The 7,340-nt window shown below is 41.6% G+C and overlaps 1 long non-coding RNA gene across 1 annotated transcript; it reads left to right on the top strand.

Annotated features, from left to right (window-relative positions):
• The first annotated feature begins 492 nt into the window (after positions 1-492).
• LOC128774646 (uncharacterized) lies at positions 493-4,409 on the top strand. Its single transcript, XR_008419076.1, has 3 exons — positions 493-907; positions 1,203-1,339; positions 2,822-4,409. It is a non-coding gene; the product is annotated as an uncharacterized LOC128774646 (long non-coding RNA).
• Positions 4,410-7,340: the final 2,931 nt, after the last annotated feature.

The following is a 7,340-nucleotide window of genomic DNA, read 5'->3' as shown; positions in this document are numbered from 1 at the left end:
TCACCCATCTAGCCCATCCACCCTCCCACCTCCCCACTATCAACCCTCAGTTTTTTCTTTGTATTTAAGGGTCTTTTACAGTTTGCCTCCCTCTCTGCTTTTATCTTATTTTTGCTTCCCTTCCTCTATATTCATCTATTGTGCTTCTTAAATTCCACATATGAGTGAAATGATGATATTTGTCTTTCTCAGATTGACTTACTTAGTTTAGCATAATACACTCTAGTTCCATCCACATTGTTGCAAATGGCAAGATTTAATTCTTTTTCATCACTGAGTAATATTACATTGTGTGTGTGTGTGTGTGTGTGTGTGTGTGTGTGTATCCATTCATCATCAGTTGATGGACATTTGGGCTCTTTCCATACTTTGGCTATTGTTATAGCATTGCTCTAAATATTGGGGTGCATGTGCTCCTTCATATCAGTATTTTTAACTCCTTTGGATAAATACCTGGTAGTGCAATTGCTGGGTCATAGGGTAGTTCTATTTTTGAACTTTTTGAGGAACCTCCATACTGTTCTCCAGAGTGGCTGCACCAGTTTGCATTCCCACCAACAGTGCAAAAGGTGCTGGGAAAACTGGACAGTAGCATGCAGAAGAATGAAACTGGACCACTTTCTACACCATACACAAAAATAAATTCAAAATGGGTGAAAGACCTAAATGTAATATAGGAAACCATCAGAATTCTGGAGGAGAAAACAGTCAGCAACTTCTTTGACCTCGGCTACAGCAACTTCTTACTAGACACGTCTCTGGAGGCAAAGGAAACAAAAGCAGAAATGAACTACTGGGACCTCATCAAGATAAAAAGCTTCTGCACAGCAGAGGAAACAATCAGAAAAACTAAAAGGCAACTGACCAAATGGCAGAAGATATTTGCAAATGACATTTTGGATAAAGGGTTAGTATCTAAAATCTATAAAGAACTTATCAAACTCAACACCCCAAAATCAAATTGTTTTAATTATTCTCCTGACAATTATTTATTGAGCAGGCAGAGATCTGGGGCTGGAAGGGATTAGAATTGGGAGTCCTCAGCATATACCAAGGGGCAAATCAAGCCAGTTCCTTGCTACTGAATTTCCTATCTCCACCATGCCCAGCATGTAGGGGCTCATTGGAATCTGCTTTAAGTGTTTTCTTCCCGATTAAATGACTTTCTTCTTGAGAGATATGTGTCCACTCTTTTTTTGTAGTTTCCATGGAGTAAAACACTCAGCTAGACATATACTAGGTGCTCAGTAGGCATCGGACTTGGAGCCGAGGAGACCTTCCTGTCCATCTTCTCTTCCTACAATGCTACCAACTCCAGCCTTCCCCAAGGAGGCTCATGGTAAGTAGGAATGGTTTGGGTCTTTTAGGAGTCTGTAATATTCACAGATATGCCCTCAGACTTTTGTCAAGAGGGTGGTAGTTAGCTGGCCCCTGCTCAGCAGGATGTGGGTAAGGATGGGACACCAGCGAAGTACAAGACCCTGATCTCCCTCGGTAAGGACAGCATTCCTTCTCTGGACCCTATGAGCTGGGGCTGGAGAGCCAGGTCTCTGATTTGTGTTTCCTATGGAGCCAGAAACAGATCGTTTCTGTTTCTGTTTTCTGTTGCAAGACCAGTGACAAATGGAGTTGTTGATAAACTTCCTTATGGTGCTCAGGGACTTTGGTCTCTCTGTCCTCTGATCTTCTAGGTCGGGGGTTTTCCTATCACATTCCATTGGAGATGACCAGATTTCCATTCTATCTGGGAAGGCAAAGCTAGTTGTTCCTTGCAGCTGAGAGTTTCCCACTCCTGCCCCCATACCCATCCTCCTTCCCTTCCTCCTGTCCTTCTTGGAAGTCACATTGGACCCTGTGGAGATATTCTTGGTACCACTGTGTGGTGTCCTAGAGTACCTTTTCCTCCTGGAAGCCAAGTGATTGGAATGGATCTGTGGGACACCATTGTGACCCTAGCACAAATATCTAAGTCCCCTTTATTTTTCAAAAACCAGGGATTCCAATTCCCAAACCAGACCTGATTTCCCAGTTAGAGCAGCAGAGGAATCATGGATGCTTAAAGGAGAAGGGCCATGAAGCCTCTGTCTAGGTGAGTGAGTGAAAGCCAAGTAAGTTGATATCCTTCTGGTTAGCAAAAGCGTGCAAGGCCTTTTTCACTTTCTGGTAGTGAGAGCAGTTTTATGTTTATTTTGTATCCCCCATGGGAGGTACTCATACCTGATCCATTCAGAGAAAGTGAAAACTGACCATTTGGAGACCCTGGATTGAAGTAAGGTTTGCAATTCTAGCTCTGAGAAGAAAAATGAACATTTTAAGAATTCTAAATGCTGTGTGGTGTTTTTGTTGGCCTCTGCTACCTACTCACATTCAGCATTCATAATTCTGTGTGAGGTGTTCCCACTTGCATTCTCCTTCACAGGATGTTTACATTCCAGTCAAAAGAATAGCGTGTTTAATAATGGCAAGTTGAGGGGCACCTGGGTGGCTCAGTTGGTTGAGCGTCCGACTTCGACTCAGGTCACGATCTCACAGTTTGTGAGTTCAAGCCCTGTGTCAGGCTCTGTGCTGACAGCTTGGAGCCCAGAGCCTGCTTTGGATTCCGTGTCTCCCTGTCTCTCCCTGCCCCTCCTTCACTCACACTCGCTCTCTCTCTCTCTCTCTCTCTCAAAAATAAATAAACATTAAAAAAATTTTTTTTTAATTAATGGTAAGTTGACCCCAAAGAAAGGGTGGAAGTAGGGTGACAACGAAAACTATTTGTTGCATTTTGTGTTTTTTTAAAAGACATTCATTCATTTAACAAATAGATTTTTTTACCCAGATTGGCCTATGACAAAGATAATATGTGCTCAAAAAAATTGAGAGAGACATCCAGAAGAAAACACAAATGTCTTGAAATCCTAACTCCCAGAGCCAATCACCGTCAACCTTTGTATAAGCATTCTTCTGATCCCTTTCTTCCCACACAACTACTTGTGGAGATGTGGCTACTCTGAGGTACGTGCTGTGATCCTTTACCTGCCATTTGGCCTTCATAGTGTGTTGTGGACAGCTCTCCGTGTCATTGCATATATATGTGTAGCTGGGTATTCACCCCCTTCAGTGGCTGCATAGCATTGCACCTTACCAGCATGTTATCCTCTATTTACCCCAGTCCACTATTGATAACTAGGTTGTTTCCAGATTTACATTATTCTATGCAACACCAAAGTCAAATAACCTTCTGTTACATCTTTGCAAACTTGTCAGGCTATCTTTTACGGATAAATTCCTCGCAGTGGCATTGATGGAGCAAATGGTGACGTTCAAGTCATCTAAAATATGTTATTTCCTTTAAACTCATGATACTTCTGAATCATTTTTAACTAAATGCCAAATGCAGTGAATTGATCTTAGAAAAGTAATTGACAACATTTTCTAAAAGCTTCCCCAGGCCTGTGAGGAAGATTGATGATACTGGGATGTGGGGTTCCCTTTAACTTCTTCGTTTTCACCCAAGTCTCTATTGTTTTTACTTCTTCTGTGCCTCCCTCACAGATTGATGACTTTCCCCATTTTAGAACTGAACCCCTTAGCATTCACCATTTGTATTTTAGGTCGTCTCAAATTAGTACGCAGGTAATGGCAACAGATAATAACAATAGCAAACACTTGTATGGCATGTACAGTGTGTCAGGCATGCAGTTGTATGTACTTTTCAAATATAGCTGAGTTCATCTTATAAAAAGTCTTAGGTAGAAATTACCAACATCTTCATTTCACTGGTGAAGAAACGTAGGCCCTAAAAGACTAAGTGATTTGTTCAAATTCAGACAGCAAATATGTGGTTGAGCCAGGAATAAAACCTGTGCAGTTTGGCTCCAGAAGCTTACAGGTTCATCTAAGCTAATGTGCCTTCCCTTGCCAGTTCACAAAGGTGGTAGACACAGGTGCTCCATGCCCTAGCTACTCAACTTCTGTGAGCAGCCAGTCATAATCCCTTCCTCCCCCAGCATCTCAGTTGAATTAAGATGTGGAAGTTACCTGTGTTCATTTGGTAGGATGTAAGCCTCTTCTTGTGTTTGAATGAACCCTCTAGAACTAATACAAGATCCTGCTTTCTACATCTCTCTTTCCCCTCCCTATTGTTCAAGGCCAAGTTCGCCATACTCATTCTGGAACAAAAGTCTCTTCTGGTTCCTTATTCAAGGCAGTGGGCAATTTTGCATAGGACCTTGATTCTTTCATGCAGTTTTAAACTTCAGGGCTGGAGGAAACTGGGATTTCTCCCTTCCTTGTTTGTAAATAATGTCTCTTGTTGGCAGAGTTTGTTTTAATCATAAAAGTATGTTGTGTTGGTTGCAGAAAAAAAATTTAACAGACAGGAAAGTATAAAGAAGCAAATAAAATCACTTGTTAGAGGAAAGCACTATTAATGTTTTTAGTGTATTTCCTTCCATTATTTTTTATATACACGTGTAAGTATATATGTACTTATACATTATAACTAGAAAAGATTATGGTCATGTATACTGGTTTTTGTTTGATTTTATAATCATAACCAGTTTTACAAATCACTAAAAAATCTTTAGGGGTGCCTTGGTGGTTCAGTCGGTTAAGCGTCCAACTCTTGGTTCCAGTTCAGGTCACAAGGTTTGAGTTCAAGCCCTGCATCAAGCTCTACACTGACAGTGCGGAGCCTGCTCGGGATTTTCTCTCTCTCCTTCTCTCTCTGCTCTTCCCGAGCATTCTCTCTCTCTCAAAAATAAATAAATAAACTCTTTTAAAAAAGTTAAAAAATTCTTCAGAATCATGGTATTTAATGACTATTTCATCATCTAGATATATAATTACTTTAATCATTTATGTGCTCTGGGAAATTTTAATTTTTTCCCTTTTCACTTACTTACACTGTTATGAACATCTTTGCATTTAAATGTCTCTCTACAGCTCTGTTTTTTCCCTCTAGAATAACTAGAAGAGGAATTTTCATGGTACTTGATTTGTGTTATGAATTGTTTGTCAAAAAGCTTTCCAGTTTACATTCTTGTAGAAGTATATGAGAATGCATATGTCCCTATACCCTGCCAGCATGTAGTGTAGTTTTTAAAATCCCTGCCAATTTGAAAAGGGGAAAACGGTTTTAATTTTGAACTTTTTTTTCAAGTGCTTATTGGCCATTTCTTGTTTTATTCCCCTGTTCCCTCAGGCTCCCCTTTTAATGACAGGGGATCTGGCGAACCATAGACCCTTAACCTGGATATTTGGATTATCTTACTCCTTCTAGTTTCCTCTTTAAAGCATGCCCTTCTGCTTGCACTCTGAAGCCCATCCTAATTTGTCCTCATACCCTTGTCCCCATAATTATTATGTCTTCTCTCCCTTCAGCAACTTCATCCTTTCCCCTTGAAGTCATGCATTCTCTGCCTTCCATCAGAATCAGAACTTCATACTTACTCCTATTCCCTTTTCTAGTATATGAAGTGTTAAGGAATTTGTCAAATTCCTCCAATGTGTACTTAACATGTGACCCCTGATCCTGAAGGAGGTCCCCATTGGCTGGCCCTCATCCTTGTTCTCTTGTGCTTCTCTGTGTTGGACAGTGCATATTTTCTTAAAAACACTTGCTTTGTGTCATTGTGCTACACTCCCAGTAGCTTTGGCTACTTCTGGGCCTCTTGCAAATGCTCCTTGGTTCCTTTCTCTTCACTAACTGTGTGTTTCACATTACATAGCTGCTAATCACTTGGTTCACTTAAGACACGTAGACCTTTTAGTGATTGCCTTGTAATGATTGAATGTTGTCGCCAGTGGGGCAGCTCAGACAGTAAATTCTGGGAGCTGTGGCCCTCAGGGTTGTATATTTGGAGGCGGGAGTTCCTGCCTCCTTGCTTAAGTTTCCTTGCCAAAATATGGTACAAAACTGAACTCTATTCATTAAAGCAAGCTAAAACTTAGGTACTAACACAATGCCACCATAGGTTTCCTTCACAACAAACTTCATGTTTACAAATTGTTTTTCATCTATTTTTGCCTGTGGTTCACTTGATGCCAGAATTTCACACGTCTCCTAGTGCTACAACATAGAACTCTAGACTGTAGAGTCACCAAGTCACTGTGGCATCAAAATAAACAAACAAATGGTTTAGAAAGAGACTACAGGTGGTATACACACGCACACATATGTACAATATAAATGAAGGAAACAGCAGTCATCACCATGGAAGGATGATTCAGAGATGGTATCAGAACATTTAGCAATTTGGAGGAAAACAGAGCAGATCGTTAACACATGGCGTACTCTAAAATATATATCCACAGGATTAAAGGCAGAATGTAAAGACAAATATTAGAATAAAATACCAGTGAGTACTTACATCGACTCTGGATAGGAAAGAATATTCTGAGCTTAAAAACAGTGAAAGCAGGGGTGCCTGGGTGGCTCAGTCGGTTAAGCGTTACACTTCAGCTCAGGTCATGGTCTCATGGTGCATGGGTTTGAAGCCCACATTGGGCTCTGTGCCGGCAGTGCGGAGCCTGGAGCCTGCTTCAGATTCTGTGTCTCCCTCTCTCTCTGCCCCTCCCCCCAACTCTCTCTCTCTCTCTCTCTCTCTCTCTCTTTCAAAAATAAATAAACATTAAAAAGTTAAAAAAAGAAACAAAGACTTAAAGAACAGAGGTACATGGTTAATAGTGCTAAAGAAAAAAGCCAAAACATGAAATTGTACACATAAATAGCATAGCCTTAACTATGAAAACAAACAAACAAACAAACAAACAAACAACAACTAAAAGTAACGTCAATTCTCATTACATGCCAGGCACTGGGTTGAGCAACTGGGCCTGCGCTCTCTCCAAGAGTCCTCAGAGGAGCCCTGGCGGGAGGTGGGCACTGTTATGGCCCCTCTTCTCCAGATGAGAACTGGGTGCAGAAAGATGCAGAGATTTGCTCAAAGTCCCACAGCCCCTCAGTGGATGTGCTGGGATTCTAGGTCAGGCTGGCAAGACCACACAGCCCGGCCCCTGGAAACAACGGAAAGAACCTCGAGGCATGTGGGTAGCAGTGACGGTCCTGGAAGGAGAGCCGACGGACACACGGCAGATTGCTAATGGTGACAGCCCTGAGAAATAGCTGAATGAAAGACATACCGCACGTGGGGAGCAGTGATGGATGCTCCCCGGGTGGGGAGTATGTCGTGCTTCTGCCATCAAAGCAAAAACTCAAGAACGTCGATGTCTTTTTAAGGCCTCCAAGAAAGAGGTTGGATGTACACGTGTCGCACACTCACGGCAACTGCATGCTTATGAGATGCGATGATGGTGAATTCTCAGCTTGTCTTCTGAAGCCTTTAGTCAAGCGT

Source organism: Panthera pardus, unplaced genomic scaffold, assembly GCF_024362965.1.
Source record: "Panthera pardus isolate Hobbes unplaced genomic scaffold, ASM2436296v1 HiC_scaffold_348, whole genome shotgun sequence".
Lineage (NCBI taxonomy): Eukaryota > Metazoa > Chordata > Mammalia > Carnivora > Felidae > Panthera > Panthera pardus.
Note: the sequence above shows the minus strand (reverse complement) of the source record. Positions and strands in the feature narration are given on the sequence as shown.